The 26,239-nt window shown below is 42.4% G+C and overlaps 1 protein-coding gene across 1 annotated transcript in view; it reads left to right on the plus strand.

Annotated features, from left to right (window-relative positions):
• The first annotated feature begins 20,256 nt into the window (after positions 1–20,256).
• LOC111954486 (kelch-like protein 29) overlaps positions 20,257–26,239 on the plus strand; it is a 362,843-nt gene continuing 356,860 nt past the window's right edge. The window contains exon 1 of the mRNA XM_070435852.1: positions 20,257–20,521. The gene's annotated coding sequence lies outside the window, so the exon portion shown is untranslated. The remainder of the gene's footprint in view (positions 20,522–26,239) is intronic.

Below are 26,239 nucleotides of genomic sequence, written 5' to 3' on the forward strand. Positions count from 1 at the left end.
GAGACCCCAAGTTAAACAACCCTGCGCGCTCCTTCTCTCTCTCCCCCCCTCTCTCAATTTCTCTCTCTCACTCCTTATTTTCAATCTGCTTCCACATAATTTCCACCAGGGGTATGTCCTACTATGCAATTCAATGAACTCTTAGAGCTTCAGTTCAGTTTGGCTTGGCACAAGGGAACAACTATGCATTCTGTACAGTGGAAGTTGTTTTATATCACCAAGTCGGTCCAATTAACGTCGGGAGCTTACAACCAGTGTTGCTCCCCTCACATAATGAGATTCATTCCCTACACGGCTTTATAATTGCTGCTTCTGGTCGGTGGAACACTGAAATCCCCCAAACGAGGCAACAGGCATGAGGTGCTTCTGTGCGCGGGTCCCCTGGCGCAGCTCCATGTGTAGGCCCCCGTAGATCCTCTGGCGGAGCTCCTTGTGGCAGGGCACCAAGGCAAACACACCGGCAACAGATGGTCTCTGTTGTGTTCCTCCCATCCGTGGAGCTGAGGCTGGCTCTGAGCACAGGCCCGCTGAGAGAGAGCTATTGGAACATTCACTCATATCGTGTGTGCAGACATATAGCCCTGCAGATATTTGTTACAGGTTTATGGTCTGTTTATGATGGATGTTTATGAGCGTGGGCAAGATTTTTTTTTTAACTGCAGGATACAGAAGATTTCCCCAACTTGTTTAACTTCAATCTCTCTTCTACATTACTTCACACAATTACTCTCCACATTTTCCCAATCCCTCAGTTTAGTGTATGCACCTTCATGACAACATTATGAGCTACAGGGAAACATATGGCCAGTAAGAGGCGCGATAACTCCTGCTACTCCTGGGGTTTAACGACATACCAATGGCAAAGTTGTTGAGTTTCCCGTTGTAGCACATTCATCACACACTAGAGGGCGATCTCTAACAGAAATTGGGTAGATGATGGCGATGACTGGAGAGGACCATGGGTCTGTTTCCATGACTGACAAAAAAATGCCCTCTTGAGCCAAATTTACAATTAGCAGACGCTCTTATCTACAGAAACTTTTATCGTTAAGTGACTTGCTCAAGGGCACATTCACAGTTTTTRCCCCCCACATAGTCAGCTCAGGGATTTGAACCAGCAACCTTMCAGTTACTGACCCAGTACGCTTAACCACTAGGCTACCTGCCACCTAAAAACATTCATGTACTGTAGGCCAAAAGAGTTAGGAAACTGATTTCAAACAGACTACACGTCACAGTAGAGGTGGAGTGGTGTTTTCTTTATTTCTCAATGTGAAACAAAATATGCCTTCGTGTTCAGCAGTATGAGTGAAAAACGCAGGCTTATGAAGCTATAGAGAGGTACAGTATCGGATTCTACGGTTGTTGTTTTTAAAATGTGGAATAGGCCTAGTCCCTTGAAAAACATGAAATACAGTGAAGGCTGAAGATAAACATGATAAATAACTCCATCTGACAGGCATTAAGACAGACAGACCCTGAGGTCTTCTGGCCGGTATTTACAGCTAAACGAGCCTTTGAGTATCGGTTTACAGGCCAGAGAGAGAGAGAGAGATCTACGTTAATATATGTTTTGAAACCACATAGACCACTGGATGATAACCCACTGAACCACAACAAGGCAGTGTTCAACGCCAGTGTTCAACAGCCACATCCATCCACCCGAGCTTGTTCTTGTAACACTAACCGCTTACAAAAGGAGATACATGAAAATACATGTTTCATTATGTTATGCAATGCGCGTGTCTATGTTTGACGCTTCACCGAAGAAGGTAAGTGTTATTTTTGTTAAGGATTGGCCAATTATCTGGTCAGTATACAGCGTAACCAGAGTCTCAAGATGACAAAGTAAACTGGAGAGAGGTAGGCCGTTACAACTTTCCCTTCTTTTCTTTTGTCAATACCCAATTATCCTCTCTGTTGCACTTCCCTGATAGCAGAGGCCCTAAAAAAGCTTTCTGAGGCATTGTTTTCTAATTGCAGCAATCCGGAGTCACTTGAAGCATTGATCAAACATTAGAGGCTTCATACGGTCAGTGCGTGGGCAAGGTGGAGTGGAACAGGAGAGAGAGAGACAGAGAGGATTGCAGGTTGCCTGCAATTCAGGTGTTTTGAAATGGGTGTCAAGATATTTTAAAGGGTGGTGCATTATTGGCTTGATTGTCTTGTTGTAGTCCTCTAATGCGCATGTGTCAAACTCATTCCACGGAAGGCCGAGTGTCTGTGGCTTTTCCGATCCTCCCTTGTACTTGATTGATGAATTAAGGTCACTGAATAGAAAAGAACTCCCCTCACCTGGTTGTCTAGGTCTTCATTCAAAGGAAAAACCAGCAGACACAAGGCCCTCCATGGAATGATTTTGACACTCCTCTAATGTGTGTTAGTTGACGGTCGACTAGTGTCTCAGGATTCCATGTAGTGATGACTGTGTGGACTGTGGCTGTAGCTGGTTGGTGGGCATGTTGTTTGTAATTTGTCACTTTGTTGGGATGTAGCAGGCATACAGCATTTTGTGTTGATTGTTTGTCATGGCTGAGGGCTGAACCACCTGCAGTAATTATGCTATAAGTATACACAGCGCTCTGAAAAGCCCTTAAGGAAGAGTTTAGCCATTGAATCTGGAGAGATGGAGATGTTTGTGTTAATTATCCCCTAGTGTTATTTTAGGCTCGCTTATCATATTTCTTTACATCGCTAATAACCCCCTATTCATCTAACTATGTATTGTTGTTCTGAATGGGCTTCCATACAGTTTATCTTCCCCTCAACGAAATACAATTCATCCTCATTTGTCGCCTTGTGTAGTTTTTTGTGCAGTTTTGATATATGAGAAACACACGGGATGAAAACCGGTTCTTATGTGGTACTTATGAGCGGTACCATGAGAGCAGTACCATGTGTTCCAGAAAGCTCTTAACAGCTATTTTTCACATCCATTACTCGCCAAAGTTAATGGCGTAAAAGGAAAGTTCTCACTAGATGGAACGTCGCTAGACAGTTATTTCTCTCCCACTATTCTCTCTGGGGAATTTTCAGACACAGAAACAGCTTTTGCAACATAGCACCTGAGTATGTCCAGTGTTAATATTGGGTGTTTGTCCCCTCCCAACACCTACATAGCTATTGGATGTTTTTTCCCCCACATTCTCCGAACACCTATCCTCGAACACCTATCCTCGGGGGCCTGATTGGTGTAACACTTTTCCCCAGCCCCAGCTAACACACCTGACTCCAATAATCAACGTATCGTGATCTTCAGTTTAGAATYRAATTCGTTTAATCAGCTGTGTTTGCTAGGGATGGGGGGAAAGTGTGACACCACTCCAGCACCCGAGGACTGGAGTTGCACATCCCTGAAATAAACTTAAGCCAGCTGCACAACTCACACCGCAGAAAACTGGCCCTGTTGATTGTCATTATAAAAGTTCATACAGGCGTGTCGTTTCGGTCTTTGCTCCAGCCCAGTCGTTTAATTACTTAATTATAACTGTTAATTGGCTGAGAGGCAGAGGCACCTGTGACTTTATCAAGGGTGTGAGTTAGTGGTCACCTCATTGGGGAACTGACAATTTTRTGGTATTTTTTGTGTGTGTGTGTGTGTGTCTGTGTGTCTGTGAGTCTGTGGGTCTGTGAGTCTGTGAGTCTGTGAGTCTGTGAGTCTGTGAGTCTGTGAGTCTGTGTGTCTCCTCAGATTCCTTAAGGTGGTATATCAGTTTCCACACACTTGTATTCTGGGAACAAAAAAATACATTTTCTGCGTGCATTTCAACTAACTGAGTATTCATTTACAAAACCCGTTTTGATGTCACAGCTGTATGAGAAATTAAGGCTATTTAAACAGGCCTGTGCTTCACTAACCACGTGCGTGGAGTGGCACTAACTGGCAAGATGGGGGGGGGGGGGAACTTGGGTATGAAAGGAGGGATATTTTTGCATGACAAACCATTTACAACCAGCAGGACACAAGCAGGAAATATTTCCACCATTCCAAGCGTTAAGTAAATGTCATTGTCCTTCTAGTTTTCCCCGCTCCTAGCTTCCATTGCCAATACAATGGCGTCGGAGGGTATGGCTGCCGTTTTACTGGCTCCTAACCAACTGTGGTATTTTGTGTGTTTTTCGCATTGTTTGTAACTTATTTTGTACATAATATTGCTGCTCCCGTCGCTTATGAACSAAAATAACTTCTGGATATCAGAACGGCGAAGGATATATTGCTTCTCCTGCTTCTCTGAGACCAGGCCCAAATCCCTGTTATTCGCGTGAAGAAAAGACGGAAATACAGGGGGCAGAGATCGCGGTGCCTTGCTAGGATTCGTTGGCGAGTGTGTAACCCGCCTCTACCATCTGTTCTATTTGCTGACGTGCAATCACTGGAAAATAAACTGTATGATTTCCATTCGAGACTATCTTACCAACGGGACAATAAAATCTGTAATATCTTATGTTTCACCGAGTCATGGCTGAACAACGACACGGATAATATACATTTGGATGGGTTTTCCTTGCATCGGCAAGACAGAACAGCTACGTCTGGTAAGACGAGAGGTGGGGGTGTGTGTCTATTTGTCAATAACAGCTGGTGCGTGATGTCTAATATTAAGGAAGTCTCGAGATATTGCTTGCCTGAGGTAGAGTACCTCATGATAAGCCGTAGACCACACTATCTACCAAGATCTATCATCTATATTTTTCGTAGCCATCTATTTACCACCATAAACTGATGTTGGCACTAACATCGCACTCAACAAGGCCATAAGCAAATAAGAAAATGCTCATCCAGAGGCGGCGCTCCTAATGGCCGGAGATTTTAATGCAGGGGAACTTAAATCCGTTTCACCTAATTTCAACCAGCATGTCACATGTGCAACCAGAGGGAAAAAACCTCAACACCACCTTTACTCCACACACACAGACGCATACAAAGCTCTCACTCACCCTCCATTTGGCGAATCTGTCCATAATTCGATCCTCCTAATTACTGCTTACAAGCAAAAACTAAAGCATGAAGTACCAGTGACTCGCTCAATACGGAAGTGGTCAGATGACGCGGATGCTACGCTACAAGACTGTTTTGCTAGCACAGACCGGAATATGTTCCGGGATTCATCCAATGGCACAGAGGAGTATAACCACCTCACTACTGCTCCGTAGCACTCACGTCGGTATGAAGTGCTTTGAAAGGCTGGTCATGGCTCACATCAACACCATCATCACAGAAACCCTAGACCCACTCCAATTCGCATACCGCCCCAACAGATCCACAGATGACGCAATCTCAATCGCACTCCACAATGCCCTTTCCCACCTGGACAAAAGTGTGAGAATGCTGTTCATTGACTACAGCTCAGCGTTCAACACCATAGTGCCCACAAAGCTTATCACTAAGCTAAGGACCCTGGGACTAAACACCTCCCTTTGCAACTGGATCCAGGACTTCCTGATGGGCCGCCCCCAGGTAGTAAGGGTAGACAACAACACATCAGCCACGCTGATCCTCAACACGGGGGCCCCTCAGMGGTGCATGCTTAGTCCCCTCCTGTACTCCCTGTTCAACCACGACTGCGTGGCCAAGCACGACTCTAGCACCATCATTAAGTATGCTGACGACACAACAGTGTTAGGCCTGATCACCGTCAACGATGAGACAGCCTATAGGGAGGAGGTCAGAGACCTGGCAGTGTGGTGCCAGGACAACAACCTCTCCCTCAACGTYATCAAGACAAAGGAGCTGATCGTGGACTACAGGAAAAGAAGGGCCGAACACGCCCCCATTCACATCGACGGGGCTGTAGTGGAGTGGGTCGAGAGATTCAAGTCCCTTAGTGTCCACATCAACATATTATCATGGTCAAGACACACCAAGACAGTTGTGAAGAGGGCACGACAACACCAGTTAATGTTTTCTTACTCTATTTCTTGAACTGCATTGTTGGTTAAGGTCTCGCAAGTAAGCATTTCACGGTAAGGTCTACACCTGTTGTATTCGGCGCGTGTGACAAATAAAATTTGATTTCACTGTGGTTTTCAACATGATTGAATTCACTCCCTCTCCATCTCCCTCATCCTCTTTCTTTTCTCTCTCCGAGTCTCTGGTTCATTTCTTTCTAAGAGGGTTAATTATCACCCTTCACTCTGTTCTATTATTTTCTCTAATACTGCAGCTTAACATAACTGACTACAGAATGGTATGTTGACGGTTCTAATGTCAATGCATGGTATTCGGGATTCTGGTGGTGGGAGACAACATCTGGTAACCCTTTACAGTTAGTTGCTCGTTAGCCCTTTTGATCGTGACTCAATTCCATTAAATTGCACATAAGTCATTGGACGAATGCGTCTTCTGTAGGGAGGAGTTTTGTTCAGAGCCGCGACGCTCAGTCTGAACATTATCATTGGAAGCTTAAGGACCTTGTCTTTCATAGCGGCAACAAATCATTTCCATAAAACAAAAGTTTAATTGATACACATCTTTAATAGGGCTAGTGTAACGTAGACACTGGAAGAGTCTGGAACGAAGTGCAGTGTGAGTTTAATGAAAACGAACACAAAACAAGAGAAGGGTCTAACAAGGAAAACATAAACAATACTACCTGATGACTGAAACAGAGTGTTAGATAAATTGTAAGTAATCAAGGTGGTAATGAAGTTCAGGTGTGACTGATGATTGGGTGCAGGTGTATGCAATAATGGTTGCCAGGTATGCGTAATGATGGGTTGCCAGGATCGGTGGTTAGTAGACCGATGACGTCGAGCGCCGGAGGGGGCATGCTGGAGTAGACGTGTACGTAATAATGGTTGTCAGGTGTGCGTAATGATGGGTTGCCAGGACCGGTGGTTGGTAGACCGGTGATGTTGAGCGCCGGAGGGGGTGTGACAGTTAAGGTTCCCACACGGCCATAATTCCATGTTAAATCGCTTGTTTACAGAAAACAGACAGAAGACACCTGTGCTAATTAGCTATATGCATCTCCGAAGACCTGTGTGTGTAAACTGAAGACAGGTGTCACAAACGTGTTGTCACTGAAATATACTGTCAGCTGCAACTGTGTTACAAGCGGTTAAAACAGTGTACAGTAAGTGAGAATTTTGCATTTGTGAAAACATTTAGATGAGATGTGAATGTAAAGGGCTCCATGTTTCTAGAACCGTACCGCAATTGAGAATTGATTGACGTTTAGATGGATTATTTGTCTGTTTTGGCTTCCAGAGCCAATTATCCCTTTAAACAGAACATGTAAGGGAGTGAACGTTATCTACAATAAGGGTTACATGGGAAAAAGGACCAGAGCCTTAAATATGCAGTTTTAGAAACTGTTCTTCATCCTGTAAGCATAACATGGCATTGCAGGAATTTTGATAACGCACAGGTCTGTGGGCCAGAAGGTTTTGGGTTCGCAGACCACCGTGGACAAGAGTAGGTGTGGAAAGATCTGAATCTGTCATTGTATTTGCAGGTTCATTTTATGATATTTGTCCAAGGTCAAATCAGTGAGTCTTGTTTGCAACGAAACTGTCCCTGTTTGCAAATAATTCAATCTGAGACTTCATTAGGAATCTGAGAATGGTCCTTTCAAAAGTTAGGCCTACCTTTCCACCCCAGACAGAGTAGGCCTACCGATGCAGAAAAATMTAAGCTTTAACTGCTGGCTACTCTTCTTCCATGGCTTAACCCAACGAGACAATGTCACATTCCTGACCTTATTTCCTTTGTTTAGTCTTTGTTTAGTTGGTCAGGACGTGAGCTGGGTGGGCATTCTATGTTTTGTGTTTCTATGTTGGGTTTGTTGTTTGGCCTAATATGGTTCTCAATCAGAGGCAGGTGTTTGTCATTGTCTCTGATTGGGAACCATATTAAGGTAGCCTGTTTTCACTGTTTGTTGGTTGGTGATTGTTTCCTGTCTTTGTGTTCTGCACCAGATAGGACTGTTTTCGGTTTTCACATTTATTGTTTTGTTGCTTGTAGTGTTCACGTTATTATCTTTATTAAATCATGTTGAACACTAGCCGCTCTGCGTTTTGGTCCTCTCCTTCATCCCCGGAAGAAAGTCGTTACAGACAAGGTCACAAGTTTTTCCATCAAAGCTGTCTCGATTTAATATATGGCGCCGACAGAGATGGTCACCTCGCATCGCGTTCTTAGAAAACTACGATTTAAAAAAAATGTATTATTTCTTACATTGTTACCCCAGGAAATCTTAAGTCTTATTACATACAGCTGGGAAGAACTATTGGATATAAGAGCAACATCAACTTATTAACATTACGACCAGGAATACAACGTTCCCAAAGCAGATCCTCTCTTCGGACCACCACCCAAGACAATGGATCTAATCCCAGCAGCTGCCCGAAAACAATGGCGACACAGAAGGGGCAGACAGATCGGTCTTCTGGTCAGGCTTTGTAAATGGGCACATCGCTCACCGCTCCCGAGTATACTACTCGCTAATGTCCAGTCTCTTAACAACAAGGTAGACGAAATTCGAGCAAGGGTTGCCTTCCAGAGAGACATCAGAGATTGTAACATTCTCTGTTTCACAGAAACATGGCTTTCTCGGGATATGTTGTCGGAATTGGTCCAGCCACCAGGCTTCTCCATGCATCGCGCAAACAGAGATAAACACCTCTCTGGGAAGAGGAAGGGCGGGGGTGTATGCTTTATGATTAACAACTCATGGTGTGATCATAACAACACACAGGAACTTAAGTCCTTCTGCTCACCCGACCAAGAATTCCTTACAATCAAATACCGGCCATTCTATCTACCAAGAGAATTCTCATCAGTTATAGGCACAGCTGTCTACATCCCCCCCCCCCCTCAAGCGAACACCAAGACGGCCCTCAAGGAACTTCAATCGACTCTATGTAAACTGGAAACTATATTTTAACAAAGCACATTTGAGATCAATGTTACCTATATTTTATCAGCATATTGACTGCACGACACGTAGGGCTAATACTCTCGACCACTGCTACTCTAATTTGCGCGATGCATACAAAGCCCTCCCCCGCCCTCCCTTCGGCAAATCCGACCACAACGCAACGAACCTCAAACAGGATATACCAGTGACGAGAACCATTCAACGCTGGTCTGACCAATCGGAAACCACGCTCCAAGATTGTTTTGATCACGCGGACTGGAATATGTTCCAGTCAGCCTCAGAGAACAACATTGATCTATACACTGACTCGGTGAGTGCGTTTATAAATAAGTGCATTGGAGATGTCATACCCACTGTGACTGTTAAAACCTACCCTAACCAGAAACCGTGGATAGCGGCATTCGCGAAAAACTGAAAGCGCGATCCATCGCATTTAACCATGGAAAGAGGTATGTTGATGTGGCTGAATATAAACAATGTAGTTATTCCCTCCGCAAGGCAATCAAACAAGCGAAATTCCGGTACAGGGACAAGGTGGAGACGCAATTCAATGGCTCAGACATGAGACGTATGTGGCAGGGTCTACAGGAAATCACGGACTACAAAAACAAAAACAGCCACGTCACGGATACCGACGTCACGCTTCCAGACAAACTACACACCTTCTTTGCCCGCTTTGAGGATAATACAGTGACACCGTCGCAGCTCGCTAACAAAGACTGCGCCACCCCCCCCTTCTCAATGTTTGACGTGAGTAAAACATTTAAACATGTTAACCCTCATAAGGCTGCTGGCCCAGACGGCATCCCTAGCCGCGTCCTCAGAGCATGCGCAGACCAGCTGGCTGGTGTGTTTACGGACATATTTAATCGCTACATATCCCAGTCTGTTGTCCCCATATGCTTCATGATGGCTACCATTTTTCCTGTACCCAAGAAGGCAAAGATAACTAAACTATATGACTACTGCCCCGTAGCACTCACTTCTGTCATCATGAAGTGCTTTGAGAGGCTAGTCAAGGATCATATCACCTCCACCTTACCGGCCACCCACTTCAGTTTGCATACCGCCCCAACAGTTCCACAGATGATGCAATCGCCATCGCACTGCACACTGCCCTATCCCATCTGGACAAATATAATACCTATGTAAGTATGATGTTCATTGACTACAGCTCAGCATTCAATACCATAGTACCCTCCAAGCTCATCATTAAGCTTGAGGCCCTGGGTCTCAACCCCTCCCTGTGCAACTGGGTCCTGGACTTTCTGACAGGTTAGCAGTGGAGAAGGTGGAAAGTTTTAAGGTCCTTGGCGTACACGTCACAGACAAACTGAAAGGTCCACCCACACAGACAGTGTGGTGAAGAAGGCACAACAGCGCCTCTTCAACCTCAGGAGGCTGGAGAAATTTGGCTTGTCACCCAAAACCCTGACAAACTTTTACAGATGCACAATCGAGAGCATCCTGTCGGGCTGTATCACAGCCTGGTACGGAAACTGCATCGCCCTCAACCACAAGGCTCTCCAGAGGGTGGTGCGGTCTGCACAAAGCATCACCGGGGGAAAACTACCTGCCCTCCATGACACCTACAGCACCCGATGTCACWGGAAGGCCAAAAAGATCATCAAGGACAACAACCACCCGAGCCACTGCCTGTTCACACCGCTATCATCCAGAAGGTGAGGTCAGTACAGGTGCATCAAAGCTGGGACCGAGAGATTTAGAAACAGCTTCTATCTCAAGGCCATCAGACTGCTAAACAGCAATCATTAACTCAGAGAGGCTGAGACCCAATTGAGACCCAATCACTAGACACTTTAATAAATGGATCACTAGTCACTTTAAACAATGCCACTCTAAATAATGCCACTTTCATAATGTCTACATATAWTACATTACTCATATCACATGTATATACTGTATTGAGACCCAATCACTGGATACTTTAATAAATGGATCACTAGTCACTTTAAACAATGCCACTTTAAATAATGCCACTTTAACATATCTTACATTACTCATATCACATGTATATACTGTATTTTATACCATCTACGGCACCTTGCCTATGCCGCTTGGCCATCGCTCATCATTTATATGTACATATTCACCCCTTTAGATTTGTGTGTTTTTGGTAGTTGTTGGGGAATTGTTAGATTACTTGTTAGATTTGTGTGTATTAGGTAGTTGTTGGGAATTGTTCGATTATTTGTTAGATATTACTGCACTGTTGGAACTAGAAGCACAAGCATTTCGCTACACTCGCATTAGCATCTGCTAACCATGTGTATGTGACCAATAAAATTTAGTTTGATTTTGATTTGATTTGTACAGAAAGTGAATAGCTTAATCAATTGATAGACAGAATGTAACGAACGTCGTCGGGAGAAGGAGAAGAGGACCAAGGTGCAGCGTGGTAAGTGTTCATAATTTTAATCAATTAACTGAACACTGAACAAAACAACAAAAACGACAAACACAGGTGGGAACAGGCTACCTAAGTATGGTTCTCAATCAGAGACAACGATAGACAGCTGCCTCTGATTGGGAACCATACCAGGCCAAACACATAGAAATACAAAACAAGGACAACATAGAACACCAGACATAGAATGCCCACCCAAACTCACGCCCTGACCAACCAAAATAGAGACATAAAAAGGATCTCCARGGTCAGGGCGTGACACAGAATTAGATTACTTCCCAAGCAAAGTAAAACATTTGTCTCCTCTTCTATAGAAGGTTGTAGCTCAGCCTCAATGTCAAAGAAACTAAACAATGATATCCCCACATATATTGAAGTCACATCTTWCCCCGGTATTTTAGCTTGATACCAGCATAAAGCATCACGGAACAAAGCATTGTTATAGATCACTTCATACAGGCTAATCGGATCCGTTTGATTTTTTTTCTAAATCTTAAGCTAACAAGGGGTAGGCCTGTGCTTTTTGCTATTTTCATACCCTGCATACCCTCTCATATCCCCTCAATTCGAGTCAGGGTTTTCATTTAACTTAACAGCCCTTCACTGGCACGGAGGTAGGCTATTTAAAGAGCGCATGGTGGGTGGAGGAATTGCCTGACAAATCTATGGATATACTGTAGTTGCCTATAGCTTAATTACTAGGGATGCACGATATATCGGTGAACATATCGGTTTAATGCCGATGTGCAAAACCGATGTCAAAGCTTACGTGCATACCTCTGTAACATAGATACATGATGTAATGACGCCACGTAAAATGTTGCTCTATACGTGCAACTCAAAACTAGCTCACAATGTCTGCTGTGTGGATCGAGCAGTCATTTGAAAGAGTAACACAATTTCAGCGAGACAACTCAAAGGTGAAATCCATTAAAGCCAAGATAATGGTATTCATTGCCCTTGACAATCAACTGTTCCTTATCGTGAGTGATGTTGGCTTTCGCCAACTGGTCGAGCACCCGTATACAATACCAAGTGCGCTATTTTTCAGATGTTGCCCACCGGAGTTACACAGTAATAGTGTCACTGCTATTAGCTTCACGACATACATACTATGGAACGCCGTTTGGGTCTTTGCGTGTCAAAAAAGATACAGTAGCACTGTCAAAGCTGTACAAAAAAGTCTGCAAACAAGCAAACACCGGCCACGAACGATGTGTTTACAATACCGCGTTGGTAATAAAGCATCATTTGTTCGACCGCAACTTCTGGGGTTGCTAGCTTTAGCTTGGTACCTAGCTATCACCAATAAAACCAGCCTGAAAACAATGATCAGTAGAAACTGTAGTCATTTTCATTATTCTTAGCAATGATTTAGGAATCCTTGTGAGTAAGTATTAGCTAGGTTGACACTTGTTATTTGCCTATTGAAATTGAACTTCAGTTCATGAAAATAAATGGCTAGCCAGCTACTTAACCCTGTTGCCCAAAGCTAACGTTATAAGCAGGAAGCTAGCTTCATCTGGCTAGTGAGGCTCCACCGGACCGGGTTATGTGTTGTGAAGCTAGCATTGTTTGTATCCATGAGCTAGCTAGCTTTTTTTATGACCAGCACTGTAGCATACGTATCGATGAATCATTGTGACATATGAAATACGAGTGATTGTGTAATAACTATGTAAAAAATGTATGTACGCGTTTAATTATTATGTGACGTGCAGTCATATTCAGGTCCTGATTGGTCAACAAGCTTATTTGACACACGTCAAATAGTGTTATTTGACATGTCAAATAGTGTTAAATAGTACATTTGACACGCAAAGACCCAAACGGCGTTCCATAGACATCCTGGTTGAGAATGAAATGACTGAACAAATGAACAACGAAACAGCACACCAAGTAAGTGAAAGAAATAGGTTTTGATTATATTTTACATATGTAAATGCCAACAAAATTACTTTTTGGTCAGTGTGGTGTGTGTGTGTGTAACCTTTATTTCACTAGTCAAGTCAGTTAAGAAAAAAATCTTATTTACAATGATGGCCTACCCCGGCCAAACCCGGACGACGCTGAGCCAATTGTGCACTGCCCTATGGGACTCCCAATCACGGCCGGATGTGATACAGCTTGGATTCGAACCAGGGACTGTAGTGARGCCTCTTGCACTGAGATGTAGTGCCTTAGACTGCTGCGTGCATGCGTCCATGTGTGTGTTAACTATTTAACTGTACTAGAATGCCTAAGGCCGCTAAAATTTTAAATATCGGTTATCGGTATCGTGTTTTTTGGCAGGGAAAATATCAGATATCAGTATTGGCCAAAAATGTAATATTGGTGCGTCACTATTAATTCTGTCAAACAGGTAGGCCTAACTCTTCTTTTTTAAATAGGAAGAAAAGGCTCCAACACAAAGCCCTCTTGTTGTTTGTAGTGTAATTAAAATGATGCCTACTCAAATTTGTCTACTTTCAGCACCATGAACTGTCCAATTACGATTGATTGTGCCTTGGTTGCTGCTTCAAGTTTCAGCACCACAATGTACATGTAAGTTACTCGAATCTGGCTTAGGTGAGGTCAATATCTCTGATAAATAGGCCTACATCATGGGCAAGAAACATATTGTTTTTAATAAAATGTTTTATAGTAGTAGAAAGCTATCAAAGTTGACTCTGGTCCTCCTTCTCATCTTTCGCGCTCTCCTTCTCAAACTGAACAGAACATCAACAATTATTTTCGAAGGAAGCCTTTAACTCTCCTCCTAAACTGCCACCATAGGCCTACACAGCACAGCCATTGGTTAGGCAGTGCACAAAACAGTTGTTTGATCAGCAAGAGCAGAGCAGGGCTCAGGGTTGGAATATCCATTGCAGTGTGTAATGCAGCCTAGTTTTATTTAAAGCATCCCAGCAGCTACAGTACTTTAAAAAAATATAACTTTGCTCTGTGCTTCTCCGAGCATGCACTTCATATCCTTTAGGCTATGGATCATTTAATTGAGACCACACTGAATAGCCTATAGGCTCATCTTATATTGCGCTCCCAGCGGAGAATCAGAATGAGGGGTGGAACCGGGCTCACATCTATATATAGCCTAACCTTTTCCTGTAGTTGGCGAAATCAGGGTCTTTCTTGGTAGTCTTAAACAAATCGACTTTGAAACAAAAGTATACACCTCACACACATGGTTAAGGGCTTCAAAAAAGAAGACACCTGTACCATGTCAGATATAGAGTTGAAATGTATTACATTTAGAGTTTGCATCCCAATATTACGCTTTATATACATCACAGAAGACTGAAAAATAGCAAAACCATTTGACACGGAAACACTGGATTTTTGGCAGCTTTTTGAAGTAATGTTTATTTCTTATGAAAAATACTGAGAAATATTGACATTTCATCAATTACAAATTGCATGACCCTCCCCTGGACTAGATTTCAAAAATACTAAACCCTCCCCCATTTTCCTCCAGGTACCCATCATGTAAACGTCGATCCATCCCTAAGGTCCTTGGACTAGGGACTAATGTTAGGCTCCTGTAATGTCACTAACGGTAAAACGGGGGTGAAAATAATATCATCCTTTCTATTATTCTATATCATCTTGACAGAACAACTTTAGTTTCATGTTTTTTGCCTATTTAATATAATGGCATAAGAGACACTAACTGAACTCTTAAACATACAAACACCTTCAAATGATCATGATGGTGATTCTACAGTACCACAGTATTGGACGCTTTCTTTTATATAGCAGAGGTCTTTATTTAAGACAACTACTACCACTACGATTTGCTCAGCAGTCCATACAGTCCCTTTTTTATTGTTTATTTGGGGTTATTTTGGGGGTTATTTTTTTTTGTCTTGATAAAAAAAAAGTGTTTTACCTTTACTTAGCCAGATAAGTTGTTGGGGACACATCCTCTTATCTCTTAGCTATTTGGAATACAATATACCTCCGAGGATATATTGAGGTGGTATTGGATCAGCGACAAGAGGATAAACAAAGATGGCTACCCTTATAGATGAGGTGGTGGTTACCTCTCTCCCCCCTGGGCCCAATTACTTCTGTTTATCGCCTTTAGATTCTGTTTCCTTCATAGAATGCATGGGGTCAGCAGTTTTAATCTGGATACAGTCTGTACGTGTCCTGTTTTTGGCGATGAACAAATAAGGACAGATAGGCCCATTTTCTTTTCAGTACATATATTGTACTCTCAATTACATTTACTAAATTGTTCAATCAGATTATGACTTGAAAATAATTGTCATATAGGCCAATACTGATTTTTTTATAAGAATTTATAAGAATGTTTTTATTCTAGTGTGCAAAGAGAACTCACATATTGTAATAGTGATGTTTCAGTATTATTATTTTTGAAAGATATTGCACTTCCCATGGTATTTTCAAATATTAGAAATGGTAACATAAAAAAGATACTTTTGTTTTTCATTAAAAAAAAAGAAAAAAAAGAATTAGAACAGAGAATTGGGCCTAAAGGAAATAAAGACTTATACTTGACTGATAACTAGTAAGGTAAAGTAGGCCCCTCTAGCACAAACTGCTACATGCCACAAATCATCTATATAATTTAAACGTTTTTCTCYTATTTTTTTCAGCAAAATAGTACTGTGTTTGCAATTCAGCAGAAGCTTGAGAAATGTATGTACCACTGGTTTTGTGCTGGAGTCGACACAAAACATTTTTAAGCATGCAGACTTAGCTACCTGTTGAGGCCCCTGGATGCCATTGTGGGTCAGTTCAGGTCAGTTGAAGCCCAACAGAATGAAGTGTAGCGCAGCTGGGGCCCTGCGGCGATCCATATATTGCTGGTCTAGAGTATATTCTAAAATGTGTTGCAGGCCTGTTTTCTTTATTGTGACAGACTGTTGTCTTCTTCCATTATTGATTATCACTACAGAGTATTCCTTTTATTTATTTAAAAAATCGAATTTGAGAGGAATGTTGTAGGCCAATAGCAGCCTATTTTTCATACACAAAATATCACACACATACAGCGCCAGTCAAAAGTTTGAACACACCTAATCATTAAAGGGTTTTTCTTCATTTTTACTATTTTCTACATTGTAGAATAATAGCGAAGACATCAACACTATGAAATAGAACTTATGGAATCATGTAGTAACCAATTTTTTTTWAACAAATCAAAATGTATATTTATATTTGAGATCCTTCAAAGAAGCCACCCTTTGCCTTGATTACAGCTTTGCACACRCCTGGCTTTCTCTCAACCAGCTTCACCTGGAATGCTTTTCCAACAGTCTTGAAGGAGTTCCCACATATGCTGAGCACTTGTTGGCTGCTTTTCCTTCACTCTGCGGTCCAACTCATCCCAATTGGGTTGAGGTCGGATGATTGTGGAGGCCACGTCATCTGATGCAGCACTACTTTTAAAAAAAAACTTTATTTAACTAGGCAAGTCAGTTAAGAACAAATTCTTATTTTCAATGACGGCCTAGGAACAGTGGGTTTACTGCCTTGATCAGGGGAAGAACGACAGATTTTTACCTTGTCAGCTCAGGGATTCGATCTTGCAACCTTTCGGTTACTAGTCCAACACTAGGCTACCTGCCGCCCCACTCTCCTTCTTGGTAAATAGCCCTTTCACAGCCTGGAGATGTGTTTTGGGTCATTGTCCTGTTGAAAAACAAATGATAGTCCCACTAAGCGCAAACCTGGCCTCCACAATCATCCGACCTCAACCCAATTGAGATGGTTTGGGATGAGTTGGACCGCAGAGTTGGACCTACCTTGTTAATGTTTTTTCCAGCAGTTTGGACATCTGACCTCAGGTGGGCTTTGAGGTGATGGTTGACTCCTCATCTCTCAGGCAAAGATTGTTTCTGCTTTTAGTGAACACTGCAGCGAATAATAGGCTACTGCAGTTATTGTGTAGAGCAGGTATTCCCAAACGTGGGTAAGCACAATGCCGCCAGGAGTACGCCAAATAAAAGTGTGATTCACATTAAAAACATACAAAATAAAACATTTTTTAAATGTATTTTCTAAAACAAAAATCCCTCACATTTTCAAACAGTCCATTTATATTTTCCAACGGGGCTATACATTTGGGTGAGTTTTTTTCTCGCCTGAGTAGCCTCGTTTCACTGCCAAAAATAAACCATATAGTGTTCAGCGAAATAACAACACAATGTCAAATACAGGTAGCCTAGTCAAATAATTAACATCCAATCACATTAACCATTACTCTCTCGCGGGAATTCCATTAACGGTCCGTATGTAGCCAAACGTAACTGRTGCTCATGTTGGTATCTGTACTGATGGCGCAAAAGCCATGACGGWGACATAGTGGAATGGTAACGCGCGTGCAAGCAGTTGCTCCCGACGCCACTTGGGTACATTGCAGCATCCACCGAGAGGCTCTTGCTGCCAAGGGAATGCCTGACAGCTTTAAAGACGTTTTGYACACTACAGTGAAAATGGTTAACTTTGTTAAAGCAAGGCCCCTCAACTCTCGTGTATTTTCTGCAKTATGCAATGATATGGGCATGTAACGCTTTACAACATACAGAAATGCGCTGGTTATCAAGGGGCAAAGTATTGACACATTTTTTTTTAATTGAGAGAGGAGCTTAAAGTTTTCTTTACTGACCATKATTTTCACTTGTCTGACTGCTTGCATGATGACAYGTTTCTCACACGACTGGCCTATCTGGGTGATGTTTTTTCTCTCCTGAATGATCTGAATCTAGGATTACAGGGACTCTCCGCAACTATATTCAATGTCCGGGACAAAATTGAGGCTATGATTAAGAAGTTGGAGCTCTTCTCTGTCTGCATTAACAAGGACAACACACAGATCTTTCCATCATTGTATGATATTTTGTGTGCAAATAAACTCAAGCTTACGGACAATGGCAAATGTGACATATCAAAGCACCTGAGTGAGTTGGGTYCACAATTACGCAGGTACTTTCCAGAAACGGATGACACAAACAACTGGATTCGTTATCCCTTTCATGCCCTGCCTCCAGTCTACTTACCGATATCTGAACAAGAGAGCCTCATCGAAATTGRAACAAGCGGTTCTGTGAAAATGGAATTTAATCAGAAGCCACTGCCAGATTTCTGGATTGAGCTGCGCTCAGAGTATCCTGCCTTGGCAAATCACACTGTTAAGACACTAATGCCATTTGCAACCACGTACCTATGTGAGTGTGGATTCTCGGCCCTCACTAGCATGAAAACTAAATACAGGCACAGACTGCGTGTGGAAAATGATTTAAGACTGAGACTCTCTCCAATACAACCCAACATTGCAGAGTTATGTGCATCCTTTCAAGCACAKCCTTCTCATTAACCTGTTGTTAGTTATTCACAATTTTCTATGAACAAATAAGGTTTTATATGTAAGATGGTTAAATAAAGAGCAAAATTATTGGCTATTATTATATTATTATTTGTGCCTTGGTCCTATAAGAGCTCTTTGTCACTTCTCACGAGCCGGGTTGTGACAAAAACTCACACTCATTCTTATGTTTAATAAATGTCTTARAGTGTGTGTGTGGCAGGCTTACAATGWTGGCAAAAAACAACATTTGAGAGTGTGCTGACCCTGGTGCTAGAGGGGGTAAGCAGCTGGAGGTTGAATGTTTGAAGGGGTACGGGACTATAAAAAGTTTGGGAACCACTGTGAAATATAAATGTTATATAGCCTAAAAAAAAATATGGTATTGTCAGCTGTTTCAKACTTGTGTACAAAACCGAAAGTAAAAGACCAAAAAATGAAACTTAAGGGGGAGCATAGAAATAGTGCACATAGAACATATAACATGTGTTAGACTTGCTTTCAATGAGAARGACAGATCTATAACCCCTTCGCCCAAAAACTTAGCCTACATATTGCAGCTTTAAGCAAGTGAGGCGTTTTTGTATGGGGGGGGGCAATGAGTGTCAAATGTAGTAAAGATAAAAAATGTATTGCTATTTTTATGTGAGGCTTATACTATATGTTTCTTAATGGTTATGTTGTTATGAATGTGTGTGCTGGCTGGCTGGTGTACTGATATAAGTGTGATGGATGCATGAGACATCCTGGCAACTTTGAGAAAAAACACTTTATATTGGAATTGTCCTTGTTGAAATTCGAGACGTCTATGCATACACATGGGGCTAGCATAGGATCTTTACCTCTTTTTCCTGGTATCCAATTGGTAGTTACTGTCTTTTCTCATCGCTGCAACTCCTGTACAGACTCGGGAGAGGCGAAGGTCGAAAGCCGTGCGTCCTCCGAAATACAACCCAACCAAGCCGCACTGCTTCTTGACACAATGCTCACTTAACCAGGAAGCCAGCCGCACCAATGTGTCGGAGGAAACACCGTACACCTGCCGACCATGTCAGCGTGCACTGTGCCCGGCTCGCCACAGGAGTCGCTTGTGCGCGATGGGACAAGGACATCCCTGCCGGCCAAACCCTCCCCTAACCCGGCCGACGCTCGGCCAATTGTACGCTGCCCCATGGGTCTCCCGGTTGCGGCCGGCTGCAACAGAGCCTGGGCTCGAACCCATAATCTCAAATGGCAGCATAGGATCTCACTCTCCATTGAATACAGGCGGTGGTTGACGTCAACACCCCTCATGGAATATTTTTAGAAAGTAATGAGATTTAGGCCCCATCGACAAATCCAAAAAGAGAACTAGGCGGGAGATTGACAGCCCGCCGTTCTGCGCTGCGGACAACAAATCCCATTCTAACCGCGGGGACACAAGCATCTCGTCATTATATCCAGTATTTCTGACACAGAGAGAGCCTTTCCAAGGTGTATCCAAGTTCATGCAGTTCCATCCACAGACAAGTGAGAGGCGCTGTAGGGCTCCGTAGAAAGTAAAAGGGGAGGAGCGGTTTGGGAGAGTAAAGTAGCCACACGGTCTGTCTGTATGATTGTATGACCAGGCATGCGCTCGCGTCTGYGAACCAACCGACGCTGAGCAGAGAGCGGATGAAGAAGAAGCGTTTGGTGGCATCTGCGAACTCCCGACCACTCCGCTTACTATTGGCAACGGAAAGACGGTAGCCTCGACAGATACAGCGGACACCTGACACTCAGCAACAGAAGGGCAACATAATACATTTAGCTGTAAAAAGCAACAACAGTCTTTGCTGGATAAAGACAGCATTCACACATAAGGACGAACGCCGGTGCTGAAGCTCAGCTGCGACTAGGGAGGTAAGYAGAAACTGCGTGTCAGCGCACGAAAAACTACTTTATGCATTTTTTATGTGCTCCGTGTCAGCCTAAGTTTACGCTTTACGCGAGGACCTCTCATTATGAGTATCCCGTGCTTTGCCTGAATGTGTGTCAGAAGCAGGAGTCAGGTTCATCTTTATCACCCCTTGCTAAGCACCATAATAACCAAATGGGTGTGCGGCTCCCATGTTATGCGCAAGCGCCTCTACAAGGTGAAGGTAAAAAATATTCGCGCTAAACTTATAGGGTCCGTGAAAACGCGTATCAGTCTAATGATCCAATACACTCGTTCAAATTGAATAATATTAGTTTCTCATTTCTCAAGTGATTTTTTTCTCTCTCTCTCTTCGTGATCCACTCTTTAAATTGAATAATAGAAAACTGTTTTCAGATTTTGCAATGTCCAAATGTCCTACCCTATTAAATTTAGATTTATTGGTTTGAAGTATTGGTGTGGCTGGGAAAACAGGATGATTTTTAAGTCTATGCTTCAAGTGAACGCTACCACTTCAGAGCGGGGAGATTAGCCTTGCCTACACTATACAATAAAGTGGCAAATTAATGTTTGCATAGCCACAGGGTATGGGTTTGGGTAAAGCCCCATATGAGACAGACATTTTACGGTCCATTATTATAACCTATTACAGATCTAGACACTAGCCTCTACACCAGGGATCATCAACTAGATTCAGCCGGAAGGCAGAATTTTTTTAATTGTAAAATGTTTTATTTATTTTTCTTCAGAGGATGGTCAGGGGGCCGGAACATAATTTGTAAACTGCAAATTGACCGCAAGAAGCCCAGAAGCCCAAACAGACCATTTGACCAAAACATAATCATTTCAAACCTTATTTTTTTTTAAATCTGAGATATTGAGAGCGTGAGGGGGTCAAATAAAATCACCAGTGGGCCACCAGTTGGGGAACCCTGCTCTATATGGTGAACAAGTGGGATCCTATGTTAGCAGTATAGCTAAGACAAATGCATAGCCTATAACGGAGACAATGTCCCTGTTTTGGGATAATCTATGCGTCCTTCATTCCTCCCATCCTTGAAAACATCACCGATAGGTCAAAGAAGATTTTACGCTAGGCTAACAACCAAGTCATGTCAGATCAGTGCTTATTTCTATACCCTGTCATCATTGATCTAATATAGCCTATGTATTTAGATCAATAATTATTTCAAGAAAGGGATCATTCAAACACGAATATATTCAAACAGTGCCTATATGCTGCTTTGCAGGAGTGGTCCTTGATTTGCCTCTCCACCCACAGACACGTTTGCACGAAATCCTTGCTTCACTCCTCCCACAAGCCGTTGGATAGGCCTATAGGCCTACAACATAATGCCAATAGGCTATAGTCTAATTTACTTTCACTTGCCCACTGTAACCTACTGTTAGCCTACAGGTTATGGGTAGTCAATCGAGTGGGTCGATGTCAGTTTATGGACACGTATACACTCATACTGTAGCTCCAGGTCTCCAGGATCCCAAGATAATTAGCCTACAGTCATTAGGAGGATGGTTGCCATAAGCAGGAAATACTGTTAACAAAGCACCATCGTTAGTAAAGTTGTCCATGACTTAAAGATAAACAAATAAATGTGCCACTGTCCAAGTGTTTATTAAGATACGATATGGTGGGTGTTAAGGTACGATGCGTAGCGGGACACTTCCATGGCCAACATCACATTGGTAAAGCTAGCAGGTACTGTAGTGTGAATCAAGCCTGCGATTAAGGGCTTTGGTAGCAGGCATCTGTAGTCGAAGATGTGAGACGATGCATTTGTCTCAGAGCTGGGCTCATTTAACAGGGGCTTCTCACCTCCGCTTTATATGGGCGGGATTGTCACTGCATAGTTACAATTACTAGTCTTTGTGAAGGGATAAGGCTGTGGTGGTGGCAAAGTAAGAGAGTATGTGCATGTGTTTGAAAGAGTGTGTATGTACACACACAAAGTGTTTGTGTGCCTGTGTTAGCATGTGTGCTGTTGCTGGAGTCTTATAAGGTTGCTACAGTAAGAGCATAATTGAGTGTGTCTTTGCCTCTGCAGTGATAAACATGCAGACCATGCATCACCATCAGGGAATTACTAAAGTGAGCAGTGGGGAAGGCTTAGTTTAGATGTATGATCTCTGAGGCAGAGAGCTCAGCTCTGTGTTAGTTAGCTCCGTCTGTGGCAGAGCCGGTCTGGGTGAACTTCTGTAGGGTCTCGGATGAAGCATACGGAGGCAGGCAATCAATGTATATGTTTTTGGAGTTTGTTACACTCTAATACACTTGGGGCCTATTGCAAAAACCAACTGCCAGCCTAACACGGAACCCAAACCGGCTGCACGAGTGCGCCATCGTGCATACATTTATTTTGTTCCGTTTGCACTGTTCTGCGAAAGGAGTAGTACACCGCGTTGTACGAGATCTTCAGTTTCTTGGCAATTTCACACATGGAATAGCCTTCATTTCTCAGAACAAGAATAGACTGACAAGTTTCAGAAGAAAGTTTTGTTTCTGGCCATTTTGAGCCTGTAATCGAACCCACATGCTGATGCTCCAGATACTCAACTAGTCTAAAGAAGGCCAGTTTTATTGCTTCTTTAATCAGCACAACAGTTTTCAGCTTTGCTAACATAATTGCAAAAAGGTTTTTCTAATGATCAATTAGCCTTTTAAAATGATAAACTTGGATTAGCTAACACAACGTGCCATTGGAACACAGGAGTGATGGTTGCTGATAATGGGCCTCTGTACGCCATGTAGATATTCCATAAAAAATCTGCCGTTTCCAGCTACAACAGTCATTTACAACATTAACAATGTCTACACTGTATTTCTGATCAATTTGATGTTATTTTAATGGCCTTTTTTTTTGTTGCTTTCTTTCAAAAACAAGGACATTTCTAAGTGACCCCAAACTTTTGAATGGTAGTGTATTTTTTTTTGTTATTATTACTGTTATTATTTAATTTTTTACCTTTTTATTTAACTAGGCAAGTCAGTTAAGAACAAATTCTTATATTCACATATCATCTTTGTCAAATGAAAATGTAGTATAATAAAGTCATTTCAAATGGCACACATTATTTTGCCATTTTAAGATGAAACATTTGAACAACGTATAGGCCTATTACTGTTATATTATTATGTATTTTACATTCTTCAGTGTTAAGGTTTACAATGCTTTAATTGGGGACGGGAATAGAGAACCAGCTGTCTGGTGTCAACGTAAAATCTAAATCATTTGTTTATTCTTGTGGGTTTTTTCATTTCAGAAGGTGACATGCTTTTCAAGAACGATTTCCCTAATAATCATCAGAAATCAGGCCACCTGTGGGGAAAAATGTCAGAAAATCGCCAATCAAAATAATACCACAGTGACCAGGGTAGCCCATTTAATTCTGAGTTCGGATGTATCTCTACGATGCATACTTTCAGTTTTTCCGAACAACACTGCAGGTGCTAGCACATGCGCAAATCAAATGCACTGCTGGAACTCCCATTTTAAGGTGTTTACATGTCCTAATAATTCAAAAGATTGGACAGAAATCAAGTTTGATTATGATCTTATGCCGATTTTTAAGATGAGCAGAGTAAGGTATTCACATGACTAATGCCATACTCGGCCTACTGCCATAATCAGTTGCTTGTAAACATAGTCGTTGGTTATAAACATTGATTTTGATTTTTGAAATAGCAGGACTAGAAGAATCCTGCCCCTTGTCAGTGTCCTGAATCCTCATCCCCTCTTGTCTTTTTTATATGAATACTTTTGTCTTTGCCCTGCGGCGGTGAGAAGAGTACACAGTGCTGTTTTAGGACTGTGTAGTCCAATAGCCATGCCAGGCTTAGGCTGTATGGTCTTARAAACCAAGAGCATGCTAATTCTGTAACAACACAATCAGATAAACATGTTGGGGAAGCTCTGAGGTTTTATATGGCTGACAGTGCTTAAACGAGAGAGTARGGACGGGTGTTAGAACAACAGGCTACAAAGGGCCAAACGGGACTTCAATCTTTCTCTATCTGGAGAAAAAAAATTATGTATTTTAGAGGSTCCGTTTCGGAATGTTTTTATCCCCAGATCTCTTCCATTCGTTCCTCATCTCCCTCATTCAGCTCTGGTGATATTCCCTGTGGATCAGTATGCAGAATATTCAGGTAGGGATGGAGGCTATTGTAAAAGGGTAATATACTTGCTAATGTAGACTGGGTGAACAGCCACAAGCTAGCTGTTTCCCGAGCCTCTTTAGAGACCAGTGAACTATGAAAGGCAGTCTCTTGTCTTCAGCTGATCTCTCCTACCCAGGAGCGCCGGGGGTTGTGGCTGTGGTATCATAGCGCTAAAAGCCTGCTGTTTGACTGCACCGAGACTCGAATGGTCTCATAGCGACACACAACTCTGAACGCCCAACGACTACACAGACTGTGTCAGAAGTGCTCGCTCTGCTGCAAGGCTGCAACCCATGCTGTTTTTTTTGCCTATACAAAAAGTGGCAGCGCGTCAACAACAAAAAAAAGGCASCACTTATGTGAATTTCAGTGCCTCGATCTCTAGGAAGGTGTAGTTTATTAGGATCCCCGAGAGCTACGTGGACATGCAGCTGCTACTCTTCCCGGGGTCCACATAAAACATACAAAGTACAGAAGAGTTGTAGACAAGAACAACATAGAATATTACATTAAATTCAAAATAAATAAGAGTTATATTTTGGAAAGACACCAAGAGAACAAAAAATAATATTTACACACTACTCTTTCTAAAATGAGTTATTTAGAAAGAGGAAAGGCGCTGTGATACAGGATGTGTTTTTTTTTTTTTTTTAAGCAAAACTTGATATTTGCCCGGGTAGCCTCTGGTGGCAGAGCATTCTACGATGACATGGCTCTATACATAACTGAGCAACGGATTAAATCTGTCTTTGGTTTGGGTAGAAAAAACCCCATAGTGGGGTAAGTACGTACTGTTTTTGAAGTGCGTGCAAATAGATTATACAAGTGGTTAGGCATTTTCAACACACAGAGGTTTCTTAAAAAGACTAGAAGAGAAGTCGTCAATTCCTCCTCAGCAGACCATATTCGTAGTTCTGTGTGTGCAGTTAAYGGCAAGGCATGGTGCTTTGTTTTGAGCCAGCTGCAGCTTCGCTAGGTCTTTCTTTGCTGCACCACATTACCGGCTACAAACAATATAGGCTAACTCCACTGTACTAACCTCATACATTTAGATTTTGGGGTGGTATTTCAGGGGGTATTCGACTGGCAATTCGTTAGGCCACATAACATGGTAATGCAAAATGGGTAAAGAGGGTTTGCTTTCATGTGCAGCTAAATCAAGCCCATCGGTTTCGAATGATATGAAGTGACAGAGAAAATATTCTGTGTTTGTTCAACATTTAAAAAAACGAATCACATCTGGACCTTTTTTACCTTTTTAAAGTATATTAATATACTCAGTCGGAAGCTGGTGGCCTAGAATGGATTTAGCCTATTTTCAGCTATTCTATGATTTATATGACAGGGACAATGCAATGGATGCTAAGCGAAACWGTTTATTTTTATCCATACAGGTTCTAGCCAGCCTCGACACATTTTTAAGCTTTGCCTTGGTGTGTGCCATTGTCAAAAAGGTATTGTCACTGTGGGCTATTTCATATAGCTATCATGGGTTGTGTGGTATCCCCTCCAGAAACTAGTACCA

Source organism: Salvelinus sp. IW2-2015, linkage group LG28 (genome assembly GCF_002910315.2).
Source record: "Salvelinus sp. IW2-2015 linkage group LG28, ASM291031v2, whole genome shotgun sequence".
In the NCBI taxonomy this organism is placed as follows: Eukaryota; Metazoa; Chordata; class Actinopteri; order Salmoniformes; family Salmonidae; genus Salvelinus; species Salvelinus sp. IW2-2015.